Below are 22,779 nucleotides of genomic sequence, written 5' to 3'. Positions count from 1 at the left end.
TATCCTTATTTCATAAATTGTATGAATACTTTTCAGATGTTTTGTTACTAGACCTTTCATCACAAATTAGCACTGTTCAATTTTTCTTCTTAGAAAAATATTTTGATAGTTTGGATTTGTTTTTCAGCAAGTATTCATTTATCTTCTATTCCTACTGTGATAGAGCATACTGCCATGCCAGTTGATATCGTGCTAGGTCATATGATTTTCTGTGACTAATGTAACAGTAGTGGATAGGAACAAAGTAGAGGTTTCAAATGTGCATCTGTTACTTATTTATTTATTTTTTACTTAAAAACTAGTATGATAGTAATGCTTGGTTCTTATACTCTGTCATATGTGTTGAGAATTACATATGTTAGGAACCTGCTGATCCAAGGTGGATGTGGAGAGATCTGAACAGAGTTTGAACTCAATACAAAGCTTAGAGCAAGCCCAACCAACCCCATAGCCTAAAGTGTAACTGGCCCAGTCAAACTGTGGACCCATGAGCAAGAAAAAAATAAATGCTTGTTGTAATTTGGAGATGTTTATTTTGTAGCATTACCAGACAATAGCTGACTGATATAACTCAATTGCTAGAAATTTAATAAAACCATCTTCTGGATTTTTCTTTTAAGTTTCAGGAACCATTGTAACATGCTACAGTTTGGATGCTTGTTCCCCAAAACCTCATTTTGAAATTTAATTCCCAATGTTGGTGGTATAGCCTAATGGGAAGTGTTTGGGTCGCCAGGGAGGATCCCTCATGAACAGCTTGCTGTCATCCTGCAGGTAATCTGGGGATGTGAGTTATTTCTTAATTCCCATGAGAGCTGGTTGTCAAAAAAAGTCTGGCACTTCTGTTTATACTCTTCCTTGTATAAAGGAATAGCAGAGGCTGTGTAATTTATAAAGAAAAGAGGTTTATTTGGCTCATGGTTCTGCAAACTGTGCAAGAAAAACACCACTAGCCTCTGCTTCTGTTCCGGACCTTATTTTTGCATTCATTTCAAAACCAAGTACATTCCATTAAAAAGTTTTTAAATGAACTGAGCCTTTTATTTTAAATCCCATATGATTAATTTTTTTCAATGCTTTCTCAAAAATATAATTGAAGTGATTTATGTGATCTAGAAAAGTATTTTTCTCCCTCACGTCATGGATTGTTATAGTTCATGGGATTAATTACAGGGATTAATTGAGCAGAAATTTAAATAAACTTGATGTTGGACAAAATCAAAACTGTCATGCCGAGGAACATTTTATCATGGTTGTTATCATACTTGTTTATATTATATTAAATAAAAAATATATATATTTTTTAAATGTAGAAAAAAAACTTACTCGGTGATTTCTGTTTCTTTGTACTAATAGCCTATTGACTATTTGGAATAATATCATCAGTTGATTTTTCTATTTATATAGAATGACATAACACATATAAATGCCCCCCACACACCATAAAAAACATTTGACTAATGAAAGTGCTAGAGAAGTTGTGCTGTAGATGTAATATTTTTAAGGTCCTATCATGTTAAAAATGTGCCATAAGGCATAGGAGAAGAAAGTCAGTATTTAGGAAGAGTGAAGGAGCTCTGTATGTTTCCAATACAATAAACAAAAAAGTAAATGAAATGTCCAATCCAAAACCATTGTGCATTATTACTATGAGAACCACTGAAAAATAGAGTCATATGTCTTTTCCACATTTAGTGCTTTGGTCAAGTCTATTGTTTAATGACAGAATCATACCTTTTTCCCCTAGTATTATGAAATTACACTCTCCTCTATTTCTCACTGCTATGAGGAACAGGTTGAGGTCAAGTGACCTCCTTGGTGGGTAATTGGGATTCTGCTGATCACTGGAAAGATCTTATTTTATTATTTGACTATCTATGTGGTATGAGATGGGAATGATTACCAGCTGTTTTATTTTTTTTTGTTTGTATTATTCAGAAAATAGTGTTCTCTACTTAAAGAACTTAAAATTGGGAGTTGATTTAGTATCTTGTCTGTTTGAAAATTCTTCACAGATAGACACATATTAAAGATTTTTGGATTTTCAAAACGCAGATTTTCACTTAAAACATTAATAAACTCAAGAAAAACATGCAGTTTGGGCACTTCATGAAGAAAAATGGAACAGTATGGGTGTTTCTGGACTCAGTGGGTTGCTGGATAGTGACTGTAAATCTTACACAAAGGATCCCATATTACTGAATAATAGCACCTTCCCCCATCTCTCCAACATAGACATGATTAAAATGTTGATTATTTGTGAAGTTATGTTATCCACCTTTACTGGAAAATGAAAAGATACAGTAGCATGTCTAATCCTTTATTATAAAGATGCTCTTATCTTTTATATCTTCACAGAAATAGAGGTTGAGATCAATATTATATATTATTTGTTTTAAGAAGTGACATGTTGAATCAGCTTTCCTGCAGACTTTCATTTAATCAACCTTGAACTGATTACCTTGTAAGATGTCAGGGTTGTCAAAAATGCGATTTAACATGAATTTTTTAAATAGAAATGAAGCAACAAAAATGCAAGATTATATTTCAGTGAGCTAAAAGTGACTATATCATATGACTATTCTGCAGCTTCTGCAACTTTTGGATTTTGTACTGTCCAGCTCTTGAGGGATTCTTACTGCCTCAGGACCTGCTGAAACAAAATATGCCTTCGATATTTAACTCTATGCTCTGTATGCGATCCACTCACTCAAAAACAGACGGAAAGTCTTTTGTTTCTGACAAAAGAGATAAATATTGACCTTGGACAAGAACTTCAAGTCCTCATGGTCATTCTGCAGCTGATTGAAAAATTCTCTGTGAAAGAAAACTGTTTTGTAAGCATTTTTGTAGAAAAATTAAAAATGGGTTAGCATGGATTAAGAACTGAATTTCATTTGTTTTAGATTTCCTCTAAGCCCATGATTCTTAAGAATGAATGTACATTGAATGTCATTGGAATTACTTGTTAAAACAGATTCCTTGACCCCACTGTCGAAGAGTCTAATTCGTTAGGTCTGGAGTGGGGCCTGATAATTTGCATTTTAACAAGCTCCCAGGTGATGGTGGTACTGCTTTTTTGAGAGCCTCCTTTTGGTAGCACTGCCCTAAGTAGTAACTTTGGTACCAACACTTCTTTGTTAACTGGTAAATCTTATCTCAGAAAATGATAATGACGCCAAGAGTATTAATGGGAGAAAAGAACAAAACAGATTCATTTATGCATAGGATAATGCCACATTAGCAGGATTTTTTTTGCCTTCTTTTAACATCAATAATAATCCTCTTTATTAATTGGTGCAAAAGTAATCGCAGTTTTTGCTATTGAAGGTAATGGCAAAAACTACGATTACTTTTGCACAAACTTAATATTAAAAAACAACTAAGTAATCTTCCAGGTCTTCATTTGATTCCCCTTGTGTTGGATAAAATATTGCCATTCCTGTTGCTTTTAAGAAATAAATCTGTTAGGGTCTCAAGTTTTTATTACAATCAAGCCTTTTGGGGAGCTAGTGGAACAGCTCTGAAGCTTTTTTATTAACTGATTTCAAAACTCTTATAGTTTAGCACTCAGAGGACTTGATGTAATTTGCCATCACAAATCACTAGTAAATGCACCCTTGAGATTAAGAATTAAATTCCACAGATATTTGTAATATTTTAAGTCAGGATGGTAGAGTGACTCACAACCTAGCTGAATGTTAAAATCACCTGGGTAACTTTAACAACACTGATCTGATGCCTGGGCACCACCATTCAGACATTCAAACTTAATTAGTTTGGGCTTGCATCTTGACATAGGGAAATGGATAGAGGATAATAGTTAAGGAGGGAAATGTGCAGATATGAAGACAACTACCATTTCTTGAGACCTACTTTCTTTATGTCAGGCCTACACAGGACATTCTAAAAATATCGTCCCTAAGCCTCCCGTAAACTCAAAAGGTAGCTTTAAAAAAATCTAAGGAAAAAAGCTTAAAGAAAAGGATAAACTTTCCCATGGCAAGAGGTTGTTAAGTAATGAGGGACTGGCCCCAGCATCCTTACAAGGGTACTAGATGCTTCCATTCCTTCTCTCTCTCTCTCTCTCTCTCTCTCTCTCTCTCTCTCTCTCTCTCTCCTTTTCTTCTTCCCTTCCTTCCCTCCCTCCTCCTTTCCTTCCTGTCTCTCTCCCTTTCTCCCTTCATCCTCTCTCCTTCCCTCCTTTTCATCCCTTCCTTTCCTCCTTCCCCTTCCTGGTCTTCTTCTCCTCCTCCCTTTTCTTCTTTCCTCTTCCTCTTTTTTCTCCTTCTCCTTCTTTATTCCTTCACAAATCTAAATACCTTGAGACAAGAGACAACCTCTAACAAATGTTGAAAGTGCCATATAAGGAGCAATGTATCCTTCAAAATATACACTTGATAGCTATTATGAATAAAGTTTTGCCTACATCACCTGGGTGTTGGACATGGGCAATTACAAATGAGTCTAGAGACTGAGACACTAGCTGCATTTCCAAGCATATCTGAAACTCATTGGCTTAGCCTTCAAGGAAAAGGGCATTGGAAGATACATGGATAGTTTAGATTCAGAATTTGGCAACAATTATTACTGTAATTGTACTTGAAAACCGTCTGTGATCTTATCACATAGTTACGGGGACAAGATGACGGCAAACTTCTGATACTAAGAATAAATGAACCATATCAGAGGGAACACCAAAAATACTTTTTCTTCTCTAATGTTAAGGAACCCATGTAGAAATCAGTCTACTTAAAAACAGATAAATATAATGTGCTCCCATATATATTAATAACACTTTAAAGCTAACAATTACAGAGCTCTTTTAGGTGTGTTTTATAATCTTATTTAATCTTCACCAGCAATGGGGAAAGAGAAAATAATGGTTTATATATTTATAGGTGTGTACAAAGCCTTTTGTACATATTTTTTGGTAACCCTCACAGCTAGCCAAAAGTGTTATTTTTTTCTGTTTTATAAGAAAGGCTCAGAAAAGTGAAATAACTTGCACACAGTCATTGATTCAGTAACTGCTGGAGACTGAGATCAAAACCTGAACCCAGTACAAGCAAAAATTTGACTAAAATTACTGCTCTCACTCTCTTTGATTTTAACATTCATTTGTATTAAGCTGAAACACAGTTGAACCTTTGTATAGAAACTGTTATTTGTTTTACCTAAATGTATATATAAATAAGAAAATCAATACAGGACATTCATTCACCTAAAATTATAAACGATAAATCCATTAAACTCAACTAAAATGAACACTGAGCTACTTTTCGTATAAAGGGCTTTGAAGAATTTCACAGGGTATAGTTATTATATTCTTGATAGGCATTGGATTTCTGACCCCAAATTGTTTTTATTCCTTTCAGTTCTAAAGTACATTCTTATTTAAACTTCAGCTAGCCATCCAAATTGATATTCAAAATAAGTGAATTTCTGCTCATTCACTGGGTGTCAATATTTGTAAATAAACAGTCATTTTCAAATGAACTTCATTTATTTTATTTCAAGTCAGTTTCTTGAAGGAGCATTATGACATCATGAGGAAAGTCATTTCACAGTTTTATGTAGAAATATAGTTTTATTTTTCTAGCATTGGTTAAGGTGAGGCTTTAGAATTGTGGGCACCACTGGATAAAATTACTCCTGTAAACATGAGACACCTGGCAGATTACTTCAGCAAAATAGGGCCTTGTTGAAAAGTAATTCTGCCCATGAATTCTTATAAAACTAGGTTTGTCATCTTTAGGTCTACATTAATCAGTCTTTAGTGAGCTTTAAAGTTACTAAGAAAATGGGGCTTTTTTTGTAAATAGGTTATGTATTTTGTCTTTGAAGAAGAAAGATTCTAAATTTTTAATTGAATGACTTAAAATTAGATTAAGTTTTAATTTTTTCTCAGTGTTTTTTTTATGTTTTCACATGGAATTGGGCCTATTTAATATTTCTTTTATCTCATCTGACGGATATCTCTTTCTTAAAGTAATGTGCATTCTCATTTGAAACCAAGAACTTGCTGAATAATTGTAAAGGTATTTCCTGAGGTTCATGAAAGTTTTTTTTGTTTGTTTGTTTTTTGTTTTGTTTGGTTTTGTTTTGTTTTGAGACAGAATCTTGCTCTGTCGCCAGGCTGGAGTGCAGTGGCATAATCTTGGCTTACTGCAACCTCCGCTTCCCGGGTTCAAGTGATTCTCCTGCCTCAGCCTCCTGAGTAGCTACAGGCACGGGCTACTGTGCTTGGCTAATTTTTTTTTTTTTTTTTTTTGATAGAGATGGGGGTTCACCGTGTTGGCCAGGATGGTCTTGATCTCCTGACTTCATAATCCGCCCACCTGGGCCTCCCAAAGTGCTGGGATTACAGGTGTGAGCCACCGTGTCCAGTGTTTTTCAGTGCCTTCTCTGATAAGGAACCTGAGAAGCTTCCAGTCGACACTGGTGACTGGCTTCGGTGAATTCAGTAATGTCGGTAGAGCCCACCATTTTTGTCCTAGTGGGCAAAAAAAGAAGCCTCTAAGGTGTTCTAAAATCCATCATGTTGTAGCAGTACAACTAAATAGAGTCCTCACATGGCACTGTGAGGTAGAGACTACTATCCCCTCTTTAAAGATGAAGAAACTGAGGTCAAGCGAGGTTACAAGTTTAGAGTCAATAAGTGATAGTGCTTGGATTCTAAGTTACATCTAATGGACGTCACACCTATCCTTCAAAACTTTCTCTCACTCTACTGTTACCTTGATTTGAAAAGACCTTTGTGTGCATTTCTGGGCCCTGGCTATTCATATGATGAATATCTGGGATTTTTTTTTTTTTCATCGGAGAACATTTTCCAAAGATGCCCTTAGAAGGATGGTTCCATTACATTTTCTTCCCCTCACCTTGGATGTTTTGAGGGTTTTTTTTTTTTTTTTTTTAGTAGAGGCTATTTGAGATAAGCATTATTTGATCACCTGCATGTTATTATGGTTCAAAACTTTTTAAACACTAAACAACTAAAGTTAATCATTTACTTATTTGTCCCTTGAACAAGTGTTGCCCATTCAGTTAGAAATAACGTGCTCAATATGGAAAAATTAACAGTTGCTGAGTCACCAAAGGAAATAATGTAATTTATGGGTATTCTTTTTTTATAATATTAGAGTTTGCTAAATAAATCAGTAATATGTGAACACAATGGGAAGATGAATTAATCATCACTTTGATTTAAGATTCAGGATAGTTGTATTTTTGGAGTATGGTATTTAGGGAAGCTTTATGTATAGGCCTAAGCATTTAGACATCATAAACTTCATTAAGCTCAAAAAGTGCTTTATAATTTCTAAGCTTTTTGTGAGGAAATTCTAAGTAGTTGTCCTTCTTAACCTGATGATCGGGCTTACAAAAGAGTTACTAAATGTCACAACTGAAAGAAAAGAAGTAGTGGCTTTTATGAAAAAGAGAATCTATCTTTGAATGAAGACTGAAACCTTAACTATATTCCATGTGTAATTGTGAAACTTGAATGATCTTATTGTGCTTTGAGATCAATAAAATATATCATCCTTATTTGCTCAGTATATTCTTGCATGGTTCAAATGAAATACATAACATGCTTGCTATGTAGCTGTAGATCTCAGACAACAAAGCAAATATCTATTAAGTATTTACCATGTGTTAGTACCACACAAAGTTAAAAGAGTAGAGTTTGCTAAAAGACTTATTTTGGTGGTCTGGTGGTCAGACTACTTTGATGTTTTTTTTTTTTTTGAGATGGAGTCTTGCTCTCGCTCTGTTGCCCCGGTTGGAGTGCAGTGGCGCATTCACGGCTCACTGCAACCTCTGCCTCCTGGATTCAAGCAATTCTCCCTTCTCAGCCTCCTGAGTAGCTGGGATTATAGGTGCATGCCACCATGCCTGGCTAATTTTTTTTTTTTTTTGTATTTTTAGTAGAGATGGGGTTTTACCATGTTGGTCAGGCTGGTCTTGAACTCCTGACCTCTTGATCCAACCACCTTGGCCTCCCAAAGTGATGGGAATACAGGCGTGAGCCACCGCGCCCAATCTAATGTGTCTTTCTTAGACTTGTCTACTCATGACTAGTCTAAGAATTAGACTATTTGTTTTCATTTACACCTATATTTATCTCTAAAATATGTTAGAATCAAAAGAGTAAGTTTTGAAAAACATATTTATTGGTATTAATTTGGTCTCTTCAGGACTAGTTTTTTTATTGACTTTTATTTTATTTTTTATTATACTTTAAGTTCTAGGGTATATGTGCACAATGTGCAGATTTGTTACATAAGTATACATGTGCCATGTTGGTGTGCTGCACCCATTAACTCGTCATTTACATTAGTTATATCTCCTAATGCTATCCCTCCCCCTTCTCCCCTCCCTACAATAGGCCCTGGTGTGTGATGTTCCCCACCCTGTGTCCAAATGTTCTTGCTGTTCAATTCCCACCTATGAGTGAGAACATGCGGTGTTTGGTTTTCTGTTCTTGTGATAGTTTGCTAAGACTGATGGTTTCCAGCTGCATCCATGTCCCTACAAAGGACACAAACTCATCCTTTTTTATGGCTGCATAGTATTCCATGGTGTATATGTGCCACATTTTCTTAATCCAGTCTATCATTGATGGACATTGGGGTTGGTTCCAAGTCTTTGCTATTGTGAATAGTGCCGCAATAAACATACGTGTGCATGTGTCTTTATAGCAGCATGATTTATAATCCTTTGGGTATATACCTAGTAATGGGATGGCTGGGTCAAATCGTATTTCTAGTTCTAGATGCTTGAGGAATTGCCACACTGTTTTCCACATGGTTGAACTAGTTTACAGTCCCACCAACAGTGTAAAAGTGTTCCTATTTCTCCACATCCTCTCCGGCACCTGTTGTTTCCTGATTTTTTAATGATTGCCATTCTAAGTGGTATGAGATGGTATCTCATTGTGGTTTTGATTTGCATTTCTTTGATGGCGAGGGATGATAAGCATATTTTCATGTGTCTGTTGGGTGTATAAATGTCTTCTTTTGAGAAGTATCTGTTTATATCCTTGCCCACTTTTTGATGGGGTTGTTTGATTTTTTCTTGTAAATTTGTTTGAGTTCTTTGTAGGTTCTGGATATTAGCCCTTTGTCTAATGAGTAGATTGCAAAATTTTTCTTCCATTCTGTAGGTTGCCTGTTCACTCTGATGGTAGTTTCTTTGGCTGTGCAGAAGCTCTTTAGTTTAATTAGATCCCATTTGTCAATTTTGGCTTTTGTTGCCATTGCTTTTGGTGTTTTAGACATGAAGTACTTGCCCATGCCTATGTCCTGAATGGTATTACCTAGGTTTTCTTTTAGGGTTTTTATGGTTTTAGGTCTAACTTTTTTTTTTTTTTTTTTTTTTTTTTGAGGTGGAGTCTCGCTTTGTCGCTCAGGCTGGAGTGCGGTGGCCGGATCTTAGCTCACTGCAAGCTCCGCCTCCCAGGTTTACACCATTCTCCTGCCTCAGCCTCCCGAGTAGCTGGGACTACAGGCGCCCGCCACCTCGCCTGGCTAGTTTTTTGTATTTTTTAGTAGAGACGGGGTTTCACTGTGTTAGCCAGGATGGTCTTGATCTCCTGACTTCGTGATCCGCCCGTCTCAGCCTCCCAAAGTGCTGGGATTACAGGCTTGAGCCCCTGAGCCCGGCCTAGGTCTAACATTTAAATCTCTAATCCATCTTGAGTTAATCTTCTTATAAGGAGTAAGGAAAGGATCCAGTTTTAGCTTTCTAGTTATGGCTAGCCAATTTTCCCAGCACCATTTATTAAATAGGGAATCCTTTCCCCATTTCTTGTTTTTCTCAGGTTTGTCAAAGATCAGATGGCTGTAGATGTGTGGTATTATTTCTGAGGACTTTGTACTTTTCCATTGGTCTATATCTCTGTTTTGGTCCCAGTACCATGCTGTTTTGGTTACTGTAGCCTTGTAGTATAGTTTGAAGTCAGGTAGCGTGATGCCTCCAGCTTTGTTCTTTTGGCTTAGGATTGTCTTGGCAATGCGGGCTCATTTTTGGTTCCATATGAAGCAATTTTTTTCAATTCTGTGAAGAAACTCATTGGTAGCTTAATGGGGATGGCATTGAATCTATAAATTACCTTGGGCAGTATGGCCATTTTCACAATATTGATTCTTCCTATCCATGAGCATGGTATGTTCTTCCATTTGTTTGTGTCCTCTTTTATTTCACTGAGCAGTGGTTTGTAGTTCTCCTTGAAGAGGTCACTTACATCCCTTGTAAGTTGGATACCTAGGTATTTTATTCTCTTTGAAGCTATTGTGAATGGGAGTTCATTCATGATTTGGCTCTCTGTTTGTCTGTTACTGGTGTATAAGAATGCTTGTGATTTTTGCACACTGATTTTGTATCCTGAGACTTTGTTGAAGTTGCTTATCAGCTTAAGGAGATTTCTGGCTGAGACAAGGGGGTTTTCTAAATATACAATCATGTCATCTGCAGACAGGGACAATTTGACTTCTTCTTTTCCTAACTGAATACCCTTGATTTCTTTCTCTTGACTGACTGCCCTAGCCAGAACTTCCAACACTATGTTGAATATGAGTGGTGAGAGAGGCCATCCCTGTCTTGTGCCAATTTTCAAAGGGAATGCTTCCAGTTTTTTGCCCATTCAGTATGATATTGGCTGTGGGTTTGTCATAAATAGCTCTTATTATTTTGAGATACGTTCCATGAATACCAAATTTATTGAGAGTTTTCAGCATGAAGGGCTGTTGAATTTTGTCAGAGGTCTTTTCTGCATCTTTTGAGATAATCATGTGGTTTCTGTCTTTGGTTCTGTTTATATACTGGATTACATTTATTGATTTGTGTATGTTGAACCAGCCTTGCATCCCAGGGATGAAGCCAACTTGATCATGGTGGATAAGCTTTTTGATGTGCTGCTGGATTCTGTTTGCCAGTATTTTAATGAGGATTTTTGCATCAATGTTCATCAGGGATATTGGTCTAAAATTCTCTTTTCTTGTTGTGTCTCTGCCAGGGTTTAGTATCAGGATGATGTTGGCCTCGTAAAATGAGTTAGGGAGTATTCCCTCTTTTTTATTGATTGGAATAGTTTCAGAAGGAATGGTACCAGCTCCTCCTTGTACCTCTGGTAGAATTTGGCTGTGAATCCATCTGATCCTGGATGTTTTTTGGTTGGTAGGCTATTAATTATTGCCTCAATTTCAGAGCCTGCTATTGGTCTATTTAGGGATTCAACTTCTTCCTGGTTTAGTCTTGGGAGAGTGTAAGTGTCCAGGAAATTATCCATTTCTTCTAGGTTTTCGAGTTTATTTGCATAGAGGTGTTTATAGTATTCTCTGATGGTAGTTTGTATTTCTGTGGGGTCGGTGGTGATATCCCCTTTATCATTTTTTATTGCATCTATTTGATTCTTCTCTCTTTTCTTCTTTATTAGTCTTGCTAGTGGTCTATCAATTTTGTTGATCTTTTCAAAAAAACAGCTCCTGGATTGATTGATTTTTTGGAGGTGTTTTTGTGTCTCTATCTCCTTCAGTTCTGCTCTGATCTTAGTTATTTCTTGCCTTCTGCTAGCTTTTGAATGTGTTTGCTCTTGCTTCTCTAGTCCTTTTAATTGTGACGTTAGGGTGTCAATTCTACATCTTTCCTGCTTTCTCTTGTGGGCATTTAGTGCTATAAATTTCCCTCTACACACTGCTTTAAATGTGTCCCAGAGATTCTGGTATGTTGTATCTTTGTTCTCATTGGTTTCAAAGAACATCTTTATTTCTGCCTTCATTTCGTTCTGTACCCAGTAGTCATTCAGGAGCAGACTGTTCAGTTTCATTGTAGTTGAGCAATTTTGAGTGCGTTTCTTAGTCCTGAGTTCTAGTTTGATTGCTCTGTGGTCTGAGAGACTGTTTGTTATAATTTCTGTTCTTTTACATTTGCTGAGGAGTGCTTTACTTCCAACTATGTGGTCAATTTTGGAATAAGTGCGATGTGGTGGTGAGAAGAATATATATTTTGTTGATTTGGGGTGGAGAGTTCTGTAGATGTCTATTAGGTCCACTTGGTGCAGAGTCAAGTTCAATTCCTGTTTATCCTTGTTAACTTTCTGTCTTGTTCATCTGTCTAGTGTTGACAGTGGGTTGTTAAAGTCTCCCATTATTATTGTATGGAAGTCTAAGTCTCTTTGTAAGTCTCTAAGGACTTTCTTTATGAATCTGGGTGCTCCTGTATTGGGTGCATATATATTTGGGATAGTTAGCTCTTCCTGATGAATTGATCCCTTTACCATTATGTAATGGCCTTCTTTATCTCTTTTGATCTTTGATGGCTTAAAGTCTGTTTTATCAGAGACGAGGATTGCAACCCCTGCTTTATTTTTGTTTTCCATTTGCTTGGTAGATCTTCCTCCATCCCTTTATTTTGAGCCTATATCTGTCTCTGCATGTGAGATGGTTTTGCCTCTTTATCCAATTTGCCAGTCTGTGTCTTTTAATTGGACCATTTAGTCTATTTACATTTAAGGTTAATATTGTTATGTGTGAACTTGATTCTGTCGTTATGATATTAGCTGGTTATTTTGCCCGTTAGTTGATGCAGTTTCTTCCTAGCATCGATGGACTTTACATTTTGGCATGTTTTTGCAATGGCTGGTACCGGTTTTTCCTTTCCATGTTTAGTGCTTACTTCAGGATCTCTTGTAGGGCATGCCTGGTGGTGACAAAGTCTCTACGCATTTGCTTGTCTGTGAAGGATTTTATTTCTCCTTCACTTATGAAACTTAGTTTGGCTGGATATGAAATTCTGGGTTGAAAATTCTTTTCTTTAAGAATGTTGAACATTGGTCCCCACTCTCTTCTGGCTTGCAGAGATTCTGCCGAGAGATCTGCTGTTAGTCTGATGGGCTTCCCTTTGTGGGTAACCCGACATTTCTCTCTGGCTGCCCTTAAGATTTTTTCCTTCATTTCAACTTTGGTGAATCTGACAAATATGTGTCTTGGAGTTGCTCTTCTCGAGGAGTATCTTTGTGGCGTTCTCTGTATTTCCTGAATTTGAATGTTGGCCTGCCTTACTAGGTTGGGGAAATTCTCCTGGATGATATCCTGCAGAGTGTTTTCCAACTTGGTTCCATTTTCCCCGTCACGTTCAGGCACCCCAATCAGACGTAGATTTGGTCTTTTCACATAATTCCGTATTTCTTGGAGGCTTTGTTCATTTCTTTTTACTCTTTTTTCTCTACACTTCTCTTCTCGCTTCATTTCATTCATTTGATCTTCAATCACTGATACTCTTTCTTCCAGTTGATCGAGTCGGTTACTGAAGCTTGTGCATTTGTCACGTAGTTCTCGTGTCATGGTTTTCATCTCTATCAGTTCTGTTAAGGTCTTCTCTGCATTGATTATTCTAGTTATCCATTCATCCATTCTTTTTTCAAGGTTTTTAATTTCTTTGTGCTGGTTACATAGTTCCTCCTTTAGATCTGAGAAGTTTGATTGACTGAAGCCTTCTTCTCTCAACTCGTCAAAGTCATTCTCCATCCAGTTTTGTTCCATTGCTGGCGATGACCTGCGTTCTTTTGGAGGGGGATATGCACTCTGATTTTTTGAATTTCCAGCTTTTCTGCACTGCTTTTTCCCCATCTTTGTGGTTTTATCTGCCTTTGGTCTTTGATGATGGTGATGTACTGATGGGGTTTTGGTGTGGGTGTCCTTTCTGTTTGTTAGTTTTCCTTCTAACAGTCAGGACCCTCAGCTGTAGGTCTTTTGGAGTTTGCTTGAGGTCCACTCCAGACCCTGTTTGCCTGGGTATCAGCAGCAGAGGCTGCAGAAGATAGAATATTGCTGAACAGCGAGTGTTGCTGTGTGATTCTTGCTCTGGAAGCTTCGTCTCAGGGGTGTACCCAGTCCTGTGAGGTGTGAGGTGTTGGTGTGCACCTAGTGGGGGATGTCTCCCAGTTAGGCTACTCAGGGGTCAGGGACGCACTTGAGCAGGCAGTCTGTCCGTTCTCAGATATCAAGCTCCATGCTGGGAGAACCACTGCTCTCTTCAAAGCGGTCAGACAGGGACATTTACATCTGCAGAGGTTTCTGCTGCTTTTTGTTTAGCTATGCCTAGTCCCCAGAGGTGGAGCCTACAGAGTCTGGCAGGCCTCCTTAGCTGTGGTGGGCTCCACCCAATTCGAGCTTCCAGGGGGCTTTGTTTACCTACTTAAGCCTCAGCAATGGCGGGCGCCCCTCCCCCAGCCTCAATGATGCCTTGCAGTTAGATCTCAAACTGCTGTGCTAGCAATGAGGGAGGCTCTGTGGGCGTGGGACCCTCCAGGCCAGGTGTAGGATATAATCTCATGGTGTGCCCTTTGCTAAGACCCTTGGTAAAGCACAGTATTAGGGTGGGAGTGACCCGATTTTCCAGGCATTGTGTGTCTCAATTTCCTTTGGCTAGGAAAAGCAATTCCCTTCCCCCTTGTGCTTCCCAGATGAGGCAATTCCATTGACTTTTAAAGACTTAATTAAGAGTATGCTTGTTTCATTGTTAAATACTATGCTAGATCACAGGATAAGTAACACCCATCTGAAAGGGGTGTGGGTGTGTATGTGTATACACACACAAGAGTCATGCAGTACAACCAGTGAATTAAGGTACAGAGTCAAATACCATTTCATTTGTGTGACTGTTTTGTGTTTTTGAGAATTGAATTGTATTTGAAATGCAAAGACAATACAGTAGATTAATAATTGAATCATATTATAAATCTCCTTGAAAGTTTAATCATCATAACTTTTTTTGTGTAATTAAAAAATTATTGTCAGGCCAGGCGTGGTGGTCCACGCCTGTAATCCCACTACTTTGGGAGGCTAATGCAGTGGATCACGAGATCAGGAGATGAAGACCATCCTGGACAACATGGTGAAACCCTGTCTCTACTAGAAATACAAAAAAATTATCTGGGCATGGTGGTGTGTGACTATAATCCCAGATACTCAGGAGGCTGAGGCGGGAGAATCCCTTGAACCAGGGAGTCAGAGGTTGCAGTGAGCAGAGATTGTGCCACTGCAGTCCAGCCTGTTGACAGAGCAAGACTCTGTCTCAAAAAAACAAACAAAAAAGATATATATATATGTATACACACACATATATATACACGTGTGTGTGTGTGTGTGTGTGTGTGTGTGTGTGTGTATATATAGTCAGATTGTTTAAACTGAAATCCAGCTATGAATATGTAAAATATAAAGTGAAATATGTGTTTCCTCATTTAAGAAAACAAATGCATTAGTTGAATCTCTCTCTCCTCTTTCCGAATCCCAGGCATCACATTCATCTAGATATCTCACTTATTAGAATTATGTTTCAGACAGTGATACTTACATAAAGGATGTAATGCGTTCCATCTCTGTCCTCTTTCATAGAAATCTCATGTGCCAGTTTGTCATGATTCTTATCACATTCTCTGCCCCCAAATGGCAAATAAGCTACATAGATGGTGACTATAAAAATATTCAGGATCACCTTTATATATATATATATATATAGAACCCTTTTTTCTAGGTTTTAAGGTTCTTAATGTCATATAAAGATCTCTAAAAACATCAACTTATTTTCCCTGCCAAAGAGAAATGCCAAAGAAAAATTCGACTCTGATTCCCAATCTCAAAACTTAATATATTCATTTTTATAATTTATCATGAAGGATGCTGTCTGCTGAATTGGGACATATTACATTAATCTGAGCCGTGGGGAACAACAGACTTCTCCATCAGCTAACAAACACCTTGTAGGGGAGCTATGCAGGGTACAAAAGAAGTACAGGTCCACATTTCCTGCCTTATAATATGGAAATTTAAACTAAACATGCAGTGTCTATGACTCATTTGGTGACAAAATCTGATCTTGACCTGAACTCATTTGTTAAGATAACCTGTTCTGAACTGGTTTAAGGCAATTTATATCTTATCTATTCCACTTTCTGTGAATATTCATAATATTCACAGTTTTTGCTGAAGAAATATGGATGTCTTTGATTATAGGTTGTTATTCCAAATATGTGTATATACATATATACACACGTTTCTGAAAATTATAAAAAATATCTAGGTCCAAAACATATCTGGCCCTATGAGCTTTGGAAAAGTGGTTGTAGGTCTCTTAGATATTATCCATGTCTTCAAGCCACTTGTAGTTTATTGAGATGCATGACAGTAAGCTCCACTCTCAAACAGAGAGTCAAAATAGTTACTGAAAGTCTATCAGTTGGCCGATATATACACATACATACATACATACGCACACACTCACACACACACAATCCATGTTTTTTATATATTATATATAGTATGGATTTTGTGGTACAGGAGAAAAGCAGTGTTAATGTAGAATAAGTCTAGTAATGTAAAATATTTCAGAGAGTAATAGAACTGGTTCTCTCTTTTCTAAGCATATATGAATTTATTTCTTACTAAAATAAAGCGAAACCACAGTCAGTAAGAAAACTTCTGCATATATGCTGAAGGAAAACGTATATTAGGCAGTAAAATTTTCATGAGAGCCCTCCAACAAATGCGGTTTTTTTTCCTATGTAAAGGAAAGGTGTTTTGAAGATAGAGTAGTGTAATCAGTTTAGAGCAAAGAACCCAATAGAATTTGTTGGCTTTCACGCTCGCCTTACTAGATCTGACTTAGGCAAGTTACTTAAAATCTCTCAGCCTGCTTTATTGCCTGTGAAATATTAATAATAAAAGTAGCTGCCATAGAGAGCTGTTAGAGGATGACATGGGATAGCGCATGTACTAGCAGGAGCCTGGCACTGAGGAGGCAGGCCGACTTCGCTCCTTATCTGGAAGCTGTTCCATCCAGGCCTAGCAGATGATGTTTTTAGGCTGTGGAATTCTACATAATTAATTCTTAGCTATTCAAGATCATTATTTTCATTGCATATTCGATTTCCCTTTGCTGGGCTACATTGTTCCACAATCTTTTAAGATTTCATCTCTAATAACCAAAGTAGTTGTCTGGTAAAGAAGCCAACCTCAGCTGCTTTACACTTTCAGTTTTATTAACCTGAAATCCTCCAAGATGACTCTCATGAGACTTCCAGACTGAACCTTCAGAATTTTTCCAGAAAGTGGAGGAAACTGGAGCTAAATGGAATATGGCTGTATAAATGTTCGTCTGAGTGGTTTTGAGCTTTGAAAGAATATATACTTTATTATCTCAGATTTGTTTTTTAAAGTGTTTTATGTAACACTTGATGTATTATTCATGGACTTATCATAGGTGACTGAAACTTTTATAGCTCTGTTGTTCATTACAGGCATGAAGTGATCACACCTTTTGCCCTATTAGGATTGTACCATAGTAAGCAACAAGATAGAAAAACAGGGGATATATGGCAATGGGTTATATTCACAACTAGAAACTCTGACATATTTCTGCTAGATATAGTGAAGTCATACTAGTTTGAAGGAACTACTAATGTGATCAAGAATATCTGCATGTGTTTAAATGGTTTATCCAAAAGGCAAGTGGAAGAGATGGTAGCAGGGCTTCATTATGACTTTCATGGACCCTAGACACTTCTAAGTGCCTGGGCCTCTTCTTCCAATAGAAAGAGAAAGATAGTTATAAATTATAAAGGAGAGGCAGAGACAGAGAGAATTACAAATTATATTCTGTCTTGATATAAATTCATTATTATATATTCATTATTTTATATATACTATTCCTTGTATGTCCAGGCTGGATTCATTATTATATATTCATTATAATTATATTTTTCATTTCTAATTTTAAGACAAATTAGAACATTTTTGAACCTCTAAATGTAACATGTACCCTAGGCACTGTGCCTGCTGTGCCTGACTCATGGGTAAGTCGGTCCCAGATACTAGCAGAAGTTTGCTAATCCTTTCTCTTAAAAGCCAGTTATGGTCAGATTCTGGCATATTCTGGGAACAAAGAGAGGGCACCACTACAATCCCTGGATTTCTACAAGAGTGTCTTTCAGGCATAGAATAGAGGCTTGGCTCATCTAACTACTGATTTCTTCAACAAACAGAGAAAAAGAAAACTCAGCTTCAATATAGGCTAATAGATCTTGTCCTGACTTCCAACACAACTCAATTTCTGTCTGCCACTACCCTAGGCTATTGGATCTCCTGACTAGCAAAATAAAAATAAAAGAATTTTAAACTAGTTCATTGTCCTTTCATTTGTGCTAGAAATATTTGGAAATAGATACATAAGTTTTTTGGAAGAACCTATCTCAATACTGAGTATTGAAAATACACAGACTGTCCTCTGTGATCATGAGCAAACAGAAGAACACTTACTTTGGTTCAAAAGATAGTGATATTTAAAATAAGACAGTGTAGATTTATACATTGGTTACTACAAGACACGATAAAGAATTTTTGAATTTATTGTGTTGGTATCAGAAATAAACCAATGCTTTTCCAATTAAGGTAGAATAAGAATCATGGATGAGAAAATGCTCTGAAACAATGAGAGATTGTAGGGAATGAAAAGCACTATTGCTACATTTAAAACGTGAAAGAAAATAGAGATCATTGATGGAATTTTACCAAATCGGCCATGTAGATAACAAGTTCAGGAAATACTCCTGGAACTCAGGAAAATATAAGGAGACCCAAATTACAGAAGACAAGTGACTGTGAACAAGACAGGCTTAAGTTCCACTTAGCTTGACTAAATTGGCTTCTTCCGAAGTCTCAGGCCCCTTACCTCCTTTTCTAGGGGATTTACTTTAGAAAACTTGTAATCGGGCCAGGTGTGGTGGCTCATGCCTGTAATCCCAGTACTTTGGGAGGCAGAGGCGGGCAGATCACCTGAGGTCGGGAGTTCAAGACCAGCCTCGCTAACATGTAGAAACCTCGTCTCTACTAAAAACACAAAATTAGCCAGGCGTGGTGGCGCATGCATGTAATCCCAGCTACTCAGGAGGCTGAGGCAGGAGAATCACTTGAACCTGAGAGGCGGAGGTTGTGAGCTGAGATCACACCATTGCACTCCAGCCTGGGCAACAAAAGTGAAACTGTCTCAAAACAACAACAACAACACTTGTAATTGAAAATTCTCTGTCCCTTTGAGATGTACATAAATCTTTTTTCCAGCCCAGCCTCTAGCCAGTTTTGCAATCCAGAAATATCTTTCTCAAGGACCTGGGAGCCATCCCTTTGAAATGTAATCATTAAGGAAGATAGTGCCCCTACCCCTATCTCTTAGTTTCTATAGGAGAGTAGAACCTAATTTCAACAAGTGCAAATTAGCAAACACAGTTGACCTAATCACCAGCCTCACCATGACATCCTTCAGTACATGTCCACTAGCTCACCTCAGCTCTTAAAATCTCTCTCGCTTATTGTTTTGGTGAGGTTGAGTTTAATCCCTTTCCGCTATTGCAATAGTCTTGAGTAAAGTTTTTCTTGCCTGGTTAAATTTGTCCAATACAATATTTCTTTGACACAGGAGGCCAGAGCTCTGAGATTAAATAGGTGTTTATTAGGCATTCAATTAAAAAAAAAAAAAAAAAAAAAAAAAAACCCACCAGAGCAAACAGGAGAAGCAATAATTTAAAATAGTAGGAAAAAAAACGTTTCATGAGTTCAAGGAAGTCTTGAGTCAGCATTTGCATAGTAATAACTGATGAGAAGACATCAATACACAGGTATGGTAAAATATCTAACATTTCAAGAATAATAAAACCTTTGTTTAATGACTGGGGAGGGGGAAAGAATGTGGCAAACAGAAGAAAATAAATTTCACCCACCCACTCCAGAATTAGGATATAACTATTCTTTATTATTGCTGATATGGTAAAAAGTAATACAAATATTAAAATATTTTGGAAAAATAAAAATGTTAAAACAATTCAGAAACTATGTTCTGGCTTTTAAATAGTACATATGAAGAAATTTGATAAAAGGGATGTATTAGTTCGTTCTCACACTACTATGAAGAAGTACCCCAGACTGGGTAGTTTATAAAGGAAAGAGGTTTCATTGACTCACAGTTTTGCATGGCTGGCAAGACCTCAGGAAACTTACAATCATGGCGGAAGACAAAGGAGAAGCAGACACCTTCTTCACAGGGTGGCAGGATGGAGTGAGTGCAAGCAGGGGAAATTCCAGGTGCTTCTACAACCATCAGATCTCCTGAGACTCACTATCTCCAGAACAGCATGGGGGAAACCACCTCCATGATCCAATTACCTCCACCTGGCCCCACCCTTGACAAATGGGGATTATAGGGATTACAATTCCAAGTGAGATTTAGGTGGGGAGGCAGAGCCAAACCATATCAAGGGATAATTCAATAATTCTTTTCTTTTTTTATTAATAATACCAATAAAAGATGTGAAATTTCTTTCAATTTTTAAAAAACTCTGTTGGAATAAAAATAGAATGTTTGCCTTCAAAATCAGTAGACAAACTAATAAAGGAAAATGAATTAAAGTAAGCTAGCCATCACAAGTTTTATAATGTATTACATATTTTCTTTAAAATACTTATATTTAAAATTCGCATGTTTTTATTAGAATGTAAACATTATATAAAATTAAGAAAAATCTAAATAAAATTAAATAAATTCTAATCTGATTTTTAATCTAATTAAAAAGTCTTACTATAATTTAAAAATTCTAACAATAAAATTATTTCTTTAAAATGCTTCCTCATGTTCTTTTTTATTATAATAGTTAAAAATTTCTAATAATAAAAAGAATATGAGGAAATATTATTTTAAAAATGTGTTATACAGTATAATAAATGTGATGGTTAACTACACTCCTGCAAGGACAAAGTGTCAAAAAAAAAATGCAAAAAACAAAGACTGTAAAATTGGGGCAAAAAAAAAATCCTGATATATGCTATTTACAAGAGAAAAGTTTAAAAAATTTTAGTCATGTTTAAAATGAAATAAAGCTTTAAATAAAATGAGAAGAATGTCAGACAAATATAAAGCAAATGAAAAGCAGAAATAACAGAATTCAAAGCAAAGAGGATGAATGGAATGTAGAAGATTAGTTTTATAAATGGTAAGAAAATGTACATCACAGATAAAAAAATGGATGGACCTGCATGAGTCAGAAAATGTACATGCAAATTTTAAGAAACTGTTATAAATACAAGGAGACTCAAATGATAAATAATATAAACATATTGGATTTAAGTGATAGAACTAATAAGATTAACTTATATCCTAAACTTGTAAATTATTTAGGAAACAAAAACCACTTTATTTTCAAATTTCCACGTATCCAGACAAAATCAATCCTATATTAGGCCATAGACAAATTGTCGAAAAAATCTAAAAAGCAAAAACTACACATGCTACACCCTTTATCTACAAAATAAACATAGGATATTTATTAAAAATCCTAACATAAAAATATGCACTGGATTTGATAGGCCTTCCCAGATGTAAGTGATTTATTAAGGAAATATACTCAGGACAAATCTGTAAGTGAAGGAAATAGAATAATGTGTTCGGGCGGGATGAGAGACTGAAGTCTAGTCTCAGTCACTCCCAATGTAAACTCGCATCCAAATGACCCTGTAGAGGTGTCCCGCCCTCAGGCAGAGCAGCAGTGCTTTTGGACTGTCCTATCACTAAACCATTGGCTGGTGTGTCATGCCCAGAGTAAGGCATAGAATTCTTCTTAGGCCAGGACAATTTCCCAGAGAAGAGTGCAGCTATGTTCTCATGGTAGCTGGGAGACATTTGTGTTGACTAGTAACAAGGATTCTGGGTTGAGAACTGACATCAACAACAGCCATACTTTCAATTAACATTAATTTTAGCAGCTAGAATGAGAAAACCTAATGAAAGTAGTGTAAATAAGAAAAGGCTTTTTTTTTTTTTTTCCATGAAACAGGAAGTCCAGAGGCAAGCAGTTTAGATCTGTGCATTAACTCCAGGACATTCTTAAGTATCTCTGCTTTTTCTCCCTGCTCTCCCACTCCATAGTATCCTAAGTGTGTGGTTTCATCCTCATGTTGAAGATGACTGCTAAGCCTTTGGGCAAATGACCATATCCAGGCAGGAACAAGGAGAATAGTAGAGGACCAAAAAAAGGGCAACTACTAGTAAGCTCTGTAAGACTTCTTCTAGAGCTTTCCTGGAAGTACTACCTAGCGACTTCTGTTAATATCTCATTGGGTAGAACTAGACCCTAGTTGTAAGGACTTGGCAAAAATGTTGGCTATCCACATTCTATAGGAAAGGAAGGCAGATGAGAAGTGGGATTTGTAATGGCTCTGAACACCAACAATGTTTACCAAATCAACCCATTTTACATTTGAGATAAGTGACTCTCTTTATTAACTCTTAGGAAAACAGTGACTTTTACAATTTTATCATGCTTAGAAAATAACAGGTTAAAAAGTACGTATAAAATGATGCACAGGCTTCCTCTTCCTCCTCCTCTTCCTGGTTGAGTGCTCTCCCAGCAGGCAGGCAGCATGACGGCCAAGGAGACAGATGGCTGGAGTCCCCAGGCCAATCTCTCTTGTCCCACCTGCATCAACTGGGCATCCAAGGCTTGCACTTCTGCTCACAGAATATTTCAAAGAAAATTGAGCTGCTCACAAATTATTACATAAGAAAGCAAAAGACGAAAAAGAAAAGCAAGAAGTGTCTTCCTGGAGTGTAGAAGGTGGTATTAACACTGACCCGTTGGCCAGTGTTAATATCCATACACTGGTAAACTTAGACCACATTATCCACTGATGACAACAAGACCGGTGCCAAGTTACAGTCAAAGACCAGATT

General features: G+C 37.0%; 1 protein-coding gene and 1 pseudogene across 2 annotated transcripts in view; both read left to right on the top strand.

Moving 5' to 3' along the window:
- Positions 1–22,779, top strand: part of LOC105470139 (contactin 1) — a 388,425-nt gene that overhangs the window by 19,851 nt on the left and 345,795 nt on the right. The window lies entirely within an intron of this gene.
- Positions 1–22,779, top strand: part of LOC139356803 (methionine aminopeptidase 1 pseudogene) — a 93,780-nt pseudogene that overhangs the window by 18,944 nt on the left and 52,057 nt on the right.

The sequence above is a fragment of the Macaca nemestrina genome, chromosome 10 (genome assembly GCF_043159975.1).
Source record: "Macaca nemestrina isolate mMacNem1 chromosome 10, mMacNem.hap1, whole genome shotgun sequence".
Classification (NCBI taxonomy): domain Eukaryota; kingdom Metazoa; phylum Chordata; class Mammalia; order Primates; family Cercopithecidae; genus Macaca; species Macaca nemestrina.
This window is presented reverse-complemented; position numbering and strand designations above follow the sequence as displayed.